This window comes from Squalius cephalus (genome assembly GCF_949319135.1).
Source record: "Squalius cephalus genome assembly, chromosome: 7".
Classification (NCBI taxonomy): domain Eukaryota; kingdom Metazoa; phylum Chordata; class Actinopteri; order Cypriniformes; family Leuciscidae; genus Squalius; species Squalius cephalus.
Window position 1 is genome coordinate 20599131 of NC_137128.1, and position 14250 is coordinate 20613380.

Below are 14250 nucleotides of genomic sequence, written 5' to 3' on the forward strand. Positions count from 1 at the left end.
TTACGGGGGCAGCTGGGAGCCGTGATTTTTTTGGTGCATTAACATCCTGGTCAGAATCATTCTCTGTGAAGTTTAGGAAGCGTGGATTAGGCCTGTAAAGGGAAACAGTAAAATTATTTCTCAATAAGACAACACGGTAACGCTTTAGATTACAGCCCGGAAAGTACTGCGTAATTAAAGCGATTTTACAATGTAACTTTCGGTAATTATAGTGGACCTATAAAGTAAGTATATACGCTGTAAATTTGTCTTAATTCCGCAGTACTTTCCGGGCTGTAATCTAAAGCGTTACCGACAACACCTATAAAAGTCTTTGATATTTATTATCATTAAACCTTAAATTACCTTTTCTTTCTTTTTATTCTTTCATTATGGCCCTCTTCGTCAGAAGTTATTTCCGACGTGTGGATATCACAGTCCACATACTTTTTAAGCATCTTCTGTGCTTTTTCTAGTGTTTCTAGTAATATAGATATAAATAATATATACGATTGAGCAAAGCATGTATAGTTATCAGTGCATTGAGATAATAAAATAAATAATATAAAAAAAAAGAAAAACATTCTTACCACACTTTTTAAGCAATCGCACAGGCTCAAATAGTTTCCATCCAGCTTGTACAGGCTCTTGTCTCTTTACTGCCACCTTTAATTTTTCTTGAGTGTATTTTGGCCAGTAGCACTTTTGTCCAAAAAGCCAATTGTCTGGGACAACATCTGTGCTTTTGTCAGGAAATTCTATTAATGTATACTGATTCACTTTATCCATTATTGTCTGGGAAAGATAAGAAATTTGAGAAATGTTGACCCCAGCTGTGATTAGTTCTGGGTTGCTGCGTGTTCAGCTCCCTTACCCATACCAATCACAGTGGAGTAAGTCAGGCATGAATTAATTTATTTGTATGTAATGCAATGTACTTATTTGTATGCAGTGAAAATAACAGAAAGAGTGGGTGTGTTAAATTAAAGTATCTTTTTATTTTAATGAGCAGGAAGAAAATGAGTGATATTCCCTTCTCTCACAATGTCACCTCACCTCAACAAACTTTCAAAGGGTTTACCCGAAAATCTTGTCATGATTTACTCACTTTCATCTTAGAAACACATATTTAGATATTTTTTAATGAAATTTGAGAGATTTTGGTCACTCCAATGACAGTACAGATAACCAAAACTTTCTAGATCAAAAAATGTCATCGTACTATTAAAAACGAATCAGTATGAATCAAGAGGTTTAATCTAAGTCTTCTGAAAAGACTTAAATGCTATATATGATGGACAGATTTAATTTAGCCATAATAGACATTGATTAAAACAGATGTACAGTGCATTGCATACACCCAAGTGCTTGTATTTGTGCGTAACCCACCAATGAGGATTGTTCCAGTGTGTTTGAAGTTACTTTTACAAACACAAATTGAATTGAGAGGTGTAATCTATGTTATGACATTTTTGGATCTAGAAAGATTTGGTTATCTGGACTGTCAATGGAGTGACCCAAATCTCTCAGATTTCGTTAAAAAAATATCTTAATATGTGTTATGAAGATGAACAAAAGTCGTATGGGTTTGGAGCATGAGAGTGAGTAAATGATGATAGAATCCTATAACCCTATAGGATTTATTTCAACTTTTTCAATATTTTATGTTTATTTAAATTTAAAATAATTTCCAAAAGCCTGACACTACATCTGTGCTCACTCTGCTGAACAAACACTATCTGCAATGGAGAAGGGGTATTGCAAAAAACCCATTATCATTTTCAGGAAGAAGTACGTACTTGTGTTTTACACTGGACAAAGGTACTATTTCAGTCTTTTCTTGCAAGACAGAGACTCTATAACATCCAAGTGCAGAGGAGTCGCATGGATAAGTGTAAAATGATTCTGTTTTTTGGAACCTCTGACACACTACATGAACGCTTTCATTCTGTTTGATTATATCCTTAATTATGGCTATGTCTGTGTCGATTTTGATACAGTTGTCTCCTTGTTTGGGTGACAAAACAAAATCTGAGAAATGCACCTTTTTTAGCTCTTTTGAACTTGATGACAGATTAGATTGATGAGATTCTTTTGGAAGCATTTCTGAAAGTCTTTTGACAACCTGCTGTAAAGGACAATCTGGTTTTCTAACCAATCGTTTCAGTTCACCCAGGTAATTTTCATATGGAAATGCCGCTATATTATCAAGAGGGCCGAATGCTTTATACTCGTCTGCAAGATGGATAACCTGGTGGACATTGAAAACTACTTCGTCTGTGCCATACAATCTGATGTAATGTGTTACAAATGACAACAGAGCCTTTTTAGCAAATTCAATCATTGAATCAGAGAGGCCGGGACTAAGCAGCAGAAACATGCCAATAGAAAAGAGAAGAAAGTTGTCATAAATTGCGGATTCAACACATCCTTTTAACACAACGGGACCAGTGTATATCATGAACTGGCGGAACTCTGTGGCCTTCCATCTATCCACATCTGTCAAAGAACGAGGTTTCCTGGCAAACTCTTGAGGCATAAAAGAACGGAGAGCAACAAGTCTGTCAGAAATCTCTGCTATACGCTGTGATGACAACCTTGTTCTAAGCTTTTTCCCTTTCATCCACATTTGAATTAACCTCCTCATTACTCCAAGACAGCAGGTGTGCATGTAGTCTAACGGGAATTGGGTTACCATTTTTACTAGTTCGTGTAAAGGGCTTAAACTACTGTTCAAATGGTGTTCTTCATTTGTCATCATTTCATAATCCATGTCAGTACGCAGTGGAGCATCTGTTTCAGGATATGTCATTTTATTAGACCATACTCCAGTCTGGGAACATTTGTCACAACCAAAATAGCCATTGTGAGACTTGACATTTTTGATGAATGCTCGTGCAGGGGCATCGCAAATAAAGGAGGAGACAACAACTTTAAAATGAGTACCATTCTTTACAATGCCTTCTTGCAAAACAAATTTTAATTCGGCAATAAAATCTTTCAAATACTCCCTGAGTGAGCTCGGTTTACTACTGCCACAGAACAAACCAACTACAAATGGAGATCGTGTTTCATCACAGTCAACTGTTGCAAGAATTGGCCAAAATTGTGTTCTGGAGCTTTTAAACAGGGGGATGCCATCAATGTTAAACTGCAAAGCAAGAGTTTTTAAATTTTCAGCAATATTGGAGATCCTACCTAATATGTTTTGCAAGCCATTTACCAGTCCAAAATGGTAATATTCACCATTGCAAATCTTTACTACGGGTACCTTTGTCTGTGTACCAAGAAGAGTCCTTGCATCCTTGGGCAAATCAGGAAATTCTGATCTTAGGATTGCCAATAGTGCTGTTAGAGCTACTAGAGGGATGAAAAAAGATGCTGCCCATGTTTGCAGTTTAGTTTGCAACTGATTAAGTGAATTGTTGCTACTGCTATCAGATTCATTTGATTGGATACTACCAGGATCAGAGAGATTGTCAGAATCACAGAAGAAATCAGCATCTGTGTTTTTTTCCAGATCACATGAGTTCTCATGTGGGGACAAAAGAGAGGAAACTATATTACAAGAAGATGTGAGATCTATACTTTCAGAGTCTTGACATTTGTGACCATGAACAGATTCCTCAGTGTTTTCAGTTTGTGTTTTGTATTCATCTAAAATATCTCTTTCTATCTCTTGTACACTGGCCATAGTCTTTCTCCTTTTAGTCCAGTAAGACATTGTGGTATGTGTGTGTTATTGTCAGTATTATATATTATGTATTTGGTTATATAAAGATTTATATGTACAGGTATATTGTTATTGTTTGATAAAAATGATGATTTTGGAAAATGCTCCTGAAAAACAAAAATAAGAGATAGATAAAAATAATTGTTAATATTGTGTAGTTCAGTGCAATTAATGTCAAACCTTTTTCCTTTGTTTGTCTTTTTTTTAGAGAAAAAACACGCATGTACTGTACCTGATATATATCCAAAAGATTAGATTAAAAATGCTGCCAATCATTTTTTATTAAATTTTTATATTTAATATCTTTATTTATCTCAACTTGTTTTGTTCTGTTTGGGCTAACAGCAATATTATAATAATTATAATTACAAACTATTAGCCGTATTAAGTCTATAGTACTCATTTTGTCCATTAGATGGAGCAAAAGTATAAGAAATCACTTGTAAAACTTTTTTTTAATCGGTCTCCATTATTTTTAATGACAAACAAAAGCCTGAATTAATTTTTAATGTAGGGTACTGACAATACAGTTTAATAAAACATGTTTACGGATAAAGTTGTGTGACGATTATAATTAAATATGTAACTTTTTTATATCCCAATATTGAAGACATAGGTCAAGTTTCCAGACGTTTAGACATAAAATGAAGGGACAAGTGTATTTCCCACAATATACATTATTTTAATTGTATAAAGACACTTATTTAGTGCTGTATGAAGAATACAACAAACCTTTCATTTGCAAAATTGCAAGCAAAATAAGCACATTAAATAATATAAACAAACATAAGCTCGGAAGTGCCCGCAAACTTATTGGTACTGTGACTTGACTTGATCCTTAGCAGGAACTGCATTTTTTGTACACTGGGACTTGAGACTTGATAGTAAGGACTTTTGTTTTGACTTTAACATGCGTTACTTGCTCCCATCTCTGTCGATTTTGTTCCTCATAACCGGTATTATATCGTGGCAAGCCTATTGCAAATATTTGTTTAAAAATCAGTAAATAAAATCAAATAAACATCAATATGATTTATTGCTAATTAATTAAATTAATTAATTTTTGAATAAAAAAAATGAATATGTATATAAAATTGTATAATATAATAATATACTATAATTATAAAAAACAAGTTATTTAAATCCTTAAGACAAATTATTATTGCTGCATGATGTATCTGTTTGAACTAAATACAAATACTAAAAGTATCTGATACTCAGTCAAAAAATATACTCACAAGAAAAAAAGCCAAAGATGCCAAAAGAGTTGTTGGGTTGACAGTAGTTGAGAGTTGGGGTGCTGCTGATGACACATAAACAAAGTTTAAAAAAACAAAAACATTAGTAGTCAGACACTGCATACTGTATGAATTGACATGGATTGTTTATTCATTAATGATCATTGTGAACATTTTAAATCGGAAATAATGCTACAGTAGATTGTTTTCTAAGATATCCGTTTAATTTGTAAAGGCATTACTGGTGACTCTGATGTATGATAATGGAGGAGGGCAGGAGGAACGATGTAAAATCTAATAAATAAAAAAAGATAATCATTGGGTTGGTTTAGGTGAATGCATTTGTATCATGAATCGAAAAAGAGATCAGAAACTGCATGAGCTTGTGAATCAAATTGAATCATGAAATCTATATGAGTCAGGCCAGTATCTGACTTATAACTTAAATATCTGGTAGGCATTCAAAACATACTTACAAAATACAAAGTCGCTGTGTGCTAGGGCTCTTAAAAGAGCCTTTGGGGGTGTTGTAGCTGCTGTTGACACAAGGAAAGGGAAGAGAAAGAAGAAACATGTCTGAATATGAGAGAGAGATATCTGTACGAATTAATGCAATGATTTTTGACTAATCTGGATGACTGCTAGATTTATCACTTACAATAATCAGACTGCAATATATACTGAAAAAAAGAAAATAATAATATTATTAACACGGTGACAATAATAATTTAAATAAAATATTATTATTAATGTATTATTAATAAAATACAATAATAATTATTGTTATTAATAAAACAATATTTATTTAACAATGTTTATATTTATAAATATTATTAGATGTAGTGGTATTAATAATATGACAGACAGACGGATGGCAAATCTGACCTCATCTTTATAAGCCATGCACGTCTCTCGCTCTCATAGGCTTGGCTGCAAGCGCGTGAGCGCTGCGCGTACACCACCAGCGCTCACGCGCTCGCAGCCAAGCCACAATAACGCGCTTTCCATACAACGTAAAGATAGTATTATTAATAATTGTATAATTGATTTATTTTACAGTAACGATAACATCACAGACAAAAAAAAAAAAAAACTCAAAAAAGTAAATTTCAATATGAGCGGATTTTCTCTATCCCAAATGACGTCACAGACGTAACGGCATTTATAGCGGACGGGAAAACAACCGGAAAACCATTGTTTATGTGAAAAGTAGTGGTACATTTACTGGAAAACACAGTTAATACATTTTGTGACAATTAAAAATGTTTATTAGGTGAAAGCGGCCGTTATTTATCTTACTTACTTATCTGTATACCCTGAGTAGGGGCCTACAGTAGCCTATGTGCTATAATTAGATTTTATTATTTACTTTCTTCAAAGTTTTAAGTGTCATTTACCTTTGTATGGGGTTTGTATGTTTTAAAAGTAATTTACCTACATCGGTTAAGTAAAAAGTACTTTACCTCAGAAATGTAGTTGAATATGGATGTCCACTTGGAATGAAAACCGGGTTCTGCGCGCGGTGGTCACAACCCCTTCTTATATATGCCCGCTGCCAGGTTTCGCGGGCTTGGCACGCTCACAAATGTATATTATTTTTTTAATTTTTTTTTTAATGTACATTTTTATAATGATACCTTGCGTTACCTTGTCAAGAAAGTGATATACCACAATAATTTAATAAATATAATTATATATAAACTTTAGAATATAAATATGTTAACTAAGCTAGATTTACAAAATTAATTAACAATTAAAATGAATCGGTTGTGCAGTCAGTGTTGGGTTACCTGGAAGGGAAACATACATAACATAATACATATTCAACAACCCATAGGTGGCGATCATATGCGAGTTACCAATAAGCATGCATACAAGCGAAGAACCATGCGAGTCACAGACACGAGTTTACTATCAACGCGTGGCATCCTTTATGGTGGCTGGCAGCATTCTGTTTTGATGTACAAATGGTTGAGAGAGGTAAGTAGTATATGGAATAATATGTGGAAATGTATGCTTTTATCATAGTATGATAATTTGTGGGATTGTGAGCGTTTTCCCCAGAGCTGACTAACGCGTTTGCACATTTGTTTTGTTAAAGGAGCTTTATAATTTTGAAAATGCAGTTTTGAAATCTATCTTAAGAATTGAAAGTAAATCAAACATGTAAGAGAAGTACAAGATGCATCCATATATGTTAATTAGGTGTGAATTAAACTGTTTTCCTTAGAAAAATAACCTACAGGAATCCTGCATTTTTTTTTTTTTTAAGGATACTTTTATTTATTTATACATTAACAATATGTGCGGGAAATTTCTACAGGTTTTAGAATGAACAGAAACATGCAAGGACATCAAGCACACTTGTGCACACCTCCATTTTCCCTCATATCAGCATCACCAGAGACAGTGCTAGAAAGGTGTCAAGGTCTGTATGTTTTTTGTTGTTGTTGTTGTTGTTGTTATTATTTTACCATTACCATTATTTTTTACCATAAATATTTTGACCTCATTTGTTTGACAGTTTTTTTTTTTTCTGCCAGTTTCTGTGTCCTGCCTGTATATGTTGTTTTCTCTCGAAAGCAGCCTAGATTGTTTATGCTTCTAGTTTGCTGATATTTTAATGTTGATATGCCTTCCTCTGCTGTTTGTTGTAGGTAGCTCCCGATGAGAGACCTAGTGTCATGCCTGATCTGGAATCAGCTGCAGGTTTGCCAAACTCCTAATTTTGATGAATTCATAAACTGACACTGTTAGTTTGTTACACAATGTGTTTGCCTTTCCTTAGTAAAGTGTGCGTGTGTGTGTGTCTGTCTCTCTCTCTCTCTCTCTCTCCTTTAGATGAGCTTTCCCCTGACTCGAAAGACAATATAGAGAGCTGAGTGAGAACTACTTCTCCCTGAAAAGAGAGCGGGACCATCATTACATCGACAAGAAGAGTCTCCATTACGCTATATATTCAAAAAAGTCCCTTTGTCTTCCACGGAAAGTAAACTTATGGATTTGCACATGAAGGTGAGTAAATGACGGCAGAATTATCATTTTTGGAAGAACTAGTCCTTTAATATGCATTTCAAGGCTGAGATTATGTGTCTGCAGAGCTAACGTTACTCACACAAAATAACATCTAAAGTGCATGTGACGAAGACAATATCTTTATGAACTTCAGAAAAATATTTATTAGATTTAGGTAAGTATTAACTAACAGACAGACAGACAGTTATATTCAAAACAACTCCAAATCTTACTAACTTTCCATGATAAAGTGCTTTACCATTTAAACAGATCCAACAAATAAAATGAAGAAAAAACATTATCTGTCGAAATCTGTCTGTATAATGTTGGGCACTGAGAGTATAATGGAAATATAATTAACCACAAACCAACATGAGACTTCAAGTCTTTTAAATAAATGATTCTCTCTTCTATCCTTTTCTTTTGGTATAGAATAAAATACCAGTTCAGGGTTCCTCTTTCAGCTGTTGTTGCAGCCAACTGCACAACATATTGCAGGCATTACTGAGACCGTGATGGCGGCGCAAAGCTACAGTGACGTGATGTGAACCGAATGAATAATCAGCACAGTTGGAGGTAGCCTACTAAGGCTTCCCACATAATCCATGATCAAATCTTTGATTTACAGTACAGTATTAATTCACACATCACAGTAACACTGCAAAATTAAAGACAGACAATGAGATCCGACTAAAATCACGTTTTATTGAGTCAGCAGTTATATACAAACAATAAGGAAAGCTTCAATACTTAAGTTTGTTGCAGTAGCTCACCAATCTGGCTTTCTGCCTCTGGTATGCGCGCACACCCTGTAATGTTTGAAAACAGGAAACCCATGTTTCAACAACTACGGATGGGCCCTGGCTATTAATTCGGGTTACAAGTCTGACTCTCTAACCATTAGGCCATGGTGGTACATTGACACACTTTCCATCCACAAACTTTTAAAATAAGGTTGAGATTTCATTCTTCTTCCTTCTCTTTTCCAGAGATTTGGAAGAACACGTCCTTCAACGGTGAGTTGTCCCCATACCTAACCCAACCATCTATTTGAATCGGAAAGTAACTGTTACCCTTAAAACTAAAATCATTTACATTTTTGTAAAATGTAAATACAGGTTGATGTGGAAGATAATATTTAAAAAAAATGAGCACAGCCTACCTCATTTGATTGAATGTTTATGACTTATTTTCAATTTTTAATGATTTTATTTATAAAACATTTAGGCTTAAAAATATTTAGTTTTTATATGTTCAGACAGTGATGGTGAAAGTGATTCAGAAATTGGAACTTTGTCCGAGGAGGAATCAAGTGATCTAAGAAGTGATATGGCAAAATGGGCTGTAAAAAATAAGGCAACACGCACATTGGTTGATGAGCTGCTCTTGGTGTTACATAACAGGGTTGTATTCAACTACCAGTCACAGGAGAAGATTGATGCAAGAACAGAAGATGACTGGTTGTTCACCCTTGATCGCTGCAGGCTTGCAGTGCATACAAACGTTTGTGCTGGACAATATGCATGTTGTCTGCCCTAGGGGTTGTCAGACGATTGCTGAACTTTCTAAAACAGGGACCGAGAGGGTGTAGGCTGTCCTCAAGGCAAATTGAAGAAATATCAGCAAAACTCTTGATCATTCCCACTACTTAGAATTATACTTCATTTGTAATACCTGCTGTAGCAATTTCCCTTCTTTATTTTATTTTTAAACCAGATCATTCAGCCCTGGCCAAGAGTGTCTGTCCATAAAAATAATAATTGGTCGCTTCTTTTTTGGCTAGAATTCCAGAAGAGAGTTCTTCAGCTCCTTGTCAAAATCAAGGATACAATTCACGTTGCCACCTCATCTGCTGGAACAAGTTATGAAGTGAAGCCGGCAAACACTGAAGAAGAGCTCGAAGCTTTAGAGAATCACCTGGAGGACAAGAATGAGGGAGCAGAACTGGTAAGTTTTCTTTATTTTCGCTCATGATCTGCGCTGTGTATGAACACTTATCCACTTTTTCATGAGAAATATTGCCCTATCGTTTTTTCCAAAAATGTTAGAAACTATTTTTGTTTATGCGTGCCTCTCTGAGATCTTTTTTTGGATTAAAAATCGTTTGTTATTTTGTTAGTTTATATAAACCTTAATATTATTTTCTTTGTGATTAAGATTATTATGCCTGATCATTGTGCCCCAAAATAAACTTTAAAGGTTATCTTGCACTGTATTATGTTTGATTGTATGTTTGCATACCATTTGCTAATTCGCCAGAAAAAAAAACGCGCTTTTACCATCTCAGAAGCACTAACATTAGCTATGGCCGTATCATTTTCCAATCTTATGTCCTTTTTCTTAGACGCTAGAAAAACCATAGATCGAGGAGAGAACCACTATAAATCTGGACATGTAGAACAGTGCAGCTTAGATGCTGGTTTACTTGCCGGTATTGTACGGGCCAGCATGAGGGACAAGGTTTATCGAGTCTCGGTAAGTAAAACTAGGGAGAGATAGAGGAGTTATAAATGTTCTATGTATTTAAGATAACTATACAAATAATCTCTGAACAAGCATAACACAGTTAAATTCCAAACATTTAATATAATAGGCATAATATAATTTAATATAATAGTTGTATTATAATAAATATAATATAACATAATATAATATAACATAATATAATTTAATATAATAGTTGTATTATATATGTTGACATTAAAGAGAATTGTCCAATAGCATCAACAAATGCTTATTATAATATATTAGAATTAAACCATATATGTTCCCTAAATAAACCATATATACTCATTTTGTTAACATTTTCTTTACCAAATGCCAAGCAGGTTATAACTGGTGTGTTTTATGTCATAGATCAAAACGTGAAAATATTAAGAGGCTTTAACCACAGACCTTATTTCAGGCGATTTAGCAAAAACCCATTCAAAAAACCCATAGACTTTTAGGGCGAGGGAACCGGAAGTGCTAAAATGCTAACTCACTTCCGCGTTTTGGCCTACAAAAGTGACGTCATAACTTCGGAACTCTATTGGGGTCTGCGTATCAGGCTAGTGACACATGGTTTCACAACTCTAATGTGCATGGGGCGAATGTACAGGGCTTAAAGTTCTCAGGCACCATTCCTGATTTCAGGCAAAGAGCACTTTTAAATTAATTCAATACATTGTGCACATTTCCTCCCGGACAACTTTTCAGACCTCAAATCTTTTCTTGCTTTAAGCCCTGAATTTCAATGCTAAAGATTTGTAGAGATATTCTTATGCCTCTCGCTGATTGGGTACAAGACAAACACTCAAACTGATCTAATAAGTACAGCTTCACCTTTTGATCAGAGACAACAACAGAGACAGACAAGACGAAGAGGTGTGCACGTCTTATAGGAGCATGGGGCCTATAGAGCGTGCACAGTATGTTTTCATCCGGGTCTTTACAGCAGGAAGTGCCTTTTCCGGCTTCATTCACTTCTGAGGTGTGTGTTATGCTAGTTGTAGCTAATGTACCCTGGAGGACAAGTGCTCTAATGGGCCTTTCACACAGGACGCGGTATGCGCGGGGCTTGCCGCTGGGTTCAGCGTTGCCCTTCAGATACAACGCGATTTGCGCTGCGCTATGACGTAGGCGGAGTTTTAAAAACCTATATGGGGACACATATTAAAAACCTGTTTACACACATTGCCTACCTACAAGTTGCCTGACTGTTAAAACACAACTATTTTTAATGTAAATCTGTCTGTCTATGAGACGATCATCCATTTTGATTTCCGTGCTTGTTTGGATCCCCTGTTTCTATTGGCCGCGCTGGTAATCGTCACAGAGCGCAGCGGCAAAAGTTGAACTATTTTGAACTTTGACCGCGGCGTGCGCGTGAGCACGCCAATGATGCGCACCGCTGCGCTTGCGCTTTGATAAACGCAGCAACAAAACATCCTTGCGCGGCGCAAGCCATTGATATGAATGGGTTTTATAGCGCAGTGCCGCGCATACCGCGTCCTGTGTGAAAGGCCCATAAAAAAACGAAGACAACAAAAGGGTTAAATAATTAATCTTGTAAAGTGCTGGCAAAGTTTCATTAACAATTGGCTTGTTCACCTTGGTGACCACTACAAACTCCTCGTCCTCATCATGTGCCTGCTTTGTGGAGGTCTGGACTCTACTGACCACTTTTCTGGTTATATTTTTAATTTCTTGTTGCTCCTTTTCAGAGTAAACATCTGAAGAGGTTTGGAGGCGTTGATGCTGCAGACCATGTGAAGTCAATGGCTGCGCAAGTAACATTGTTCCTTTTTTGCATTAGTTTACAGTGATGTTCCCTGGCATATACTGTCATGCACTCCCCCCACACACCCACTTACTCGCTCTCTGCTACATTTTCATAATGAACTCGATTGCAATATAATATTCTAATATAAATCTGTTTTACCATGGCAGAACTATGACAAATAAAATGATGACCATAATGAGCCTCAGAGGAAAAAGTGGGAAGGTTGCCTTCATGAAGACCCGTCTCTACAAGATAATCTGTGGTGAGTTTGCTTTAACCTAGTAGTTTTGTAACAATGTTTTAAAAAATTGAATATAGTAAGCAGAATAATAATCATTTTAGTTGGAGGACTCTACAGAGCATGCTCTAATATATAATACTCCATTCTGGGCTCTAGACTAACCGGCAGCACTGGTTACTACCAACTGCCTTTTGTTGCTCGCCCAAGCACATGAATATCAATGACCTTGCACATTGATAAATACTAATTTATATACTTGAAACATTGGCAAAGCCACAGAAGTTGATATTTGAAAAATATTTTAATTTAAAGGGGTGGTTCAGAATTTTGGACATCGGACCTCATTTACAAATTAGCCTGTGTGTTATTTATCAACGGTTATTATTTATTCTCTCAACAGACATTTACATCGATAGTCTGGCGTTATAATTTATTTTATTTTGGTGTACTGTGGAGTGGGTAAAACTGTTTTTAATGGCAGGCTAGAGGATACTGTTGACCACCAGCGAACTATGCAACTGGAAGGACTGGGTGAAATTTTTTGAAAACTGTCTCCACTGATAAATAACACCCAGGCTAACGTGTGAATGAGGACCGATGTCAAAAATCCTGAACCACCCCTTTAAGAGGTTAACGTTTGCTAATACTGATCTGTTTTTTTCCCCCTCATCAGACACTGTCTTGAGCTCATTTGATACAACTACAACAAAAGTAAACGAATACATGGCCAAATTCTTGAAATATGCACCAGAGGAGTATAGGAGAGGTGGTAGAAAGAAGTAACTAGAAGAGAAGATTTAACCAGCCGTGTTCAATGTTGCCCAATGGTTGGGCCGTTTTTCTAAAGGTTAAAGTTCGACACGTAAAATTGTTGTGTGAAATGTTGGCACACTTGCAGCCGTGTAATAAAGAATGTTTCTTACGTCAGTGAAATGTCTTTATTGATCTTCTTTATTGATCTTTATTGGGCCGGTTGCATAAAGCTCTAAGACAGTCTTACAACTTAGACATCTATTTATTTTCTTTAAGACTGTTCATATCTTTTTTAAATCATTTACATAAAAATGTAGATTAGCCTAATTTGATAGCAAAAACTAAGACTGACTGCCCTTGATTAACTGCTATTGGGTCATATTTGAACTTAAGACACTGTCTTAACATAATGGCTTTGTTTATGCAACCGGCTCCTGGTCTTGCTTTGACCAATTGGCTTCTTCCTAGCTGACTCTGTGTCCGCAAACTTAGTGTTTATGTATCCATTTTAAGGTGTTTGCTGTTACTGTTGAACACATCAATACTTTAGTGAAAACAGTTTAACAAAATAAACTGTTGAAAAGCAAGACTTTATAGTGATGTTGAAATTTCAACGTTGATTGGATTTGCAAAATCTAAACTAAAATCTATTGATTCAATGTTGACGAATTCACTTATGTTGAGAAACGTGACGTTGGAAAGACGTTGCTATTTCAACGTTGATTAGATTTGCAAAATCTAAACAAAATTCAATGGTTATCCAACACTGGCACCTGACGTTGATTCAACAGTGACTCGACGTTAAAATGTCAGCTGGGATATGTCTCGTCTTTTGCTTTTGAGAGACCTTTCAAAGAGATTGCCTTTCAGACACCGTGTGTGGTACTACAATCTTGCAACCAATTCCACTCATTTTACAATTATTAGATGATGGGGGGGAAAAGTGAATTGTAAAGTATCAGTGGTTAAATACTGACTAATCACAACATGATTCTGCACATGTGGATAGTAAATCATCGTCAGGTGG

The 14250-nt window shown here is 35.6% G+C and overlaps 1 long non-coding RNA gene across 5 annotated transcripts; it reads left to right on the top strand.

Moving 5' to 3' along the window:
* The first annotated feature begins 6809 nt into the window (after window positions 1-6809).
* LOC307161044 lies at window positions 6810-13398 on the top strand. Of its 5 annotated transcripts, none has more exons than XR_013821673.1 (10): window positions 6810-6930; window positions 7274-7378; window positions 7608-7659; window positions 7792-7965; window positions 8955-8981; window positions 9749-9912; window positions 10310-10440; window positions 12171-12236; window positions 12397-12491; window positions 13144-13398. It is a non-coding gene; the product is annotated as an uncharacterized lncRNA (long non-coding RNA). The 5 variants fall into 5 exon arrangements; XR_013821674.1 differs by lacking the exon at window positions 10310-10440 and adding an exon at window positions 8398-8541 and having other exon boundaries at window positions 9369-9912; window positions 13144-13396; XR_013821675.1 differs by having other exon boundaries at window positions 9369-9912; window positions 13144-13396.
* Window positions 13399-14250: the final 852 nt, after the last annotated feature.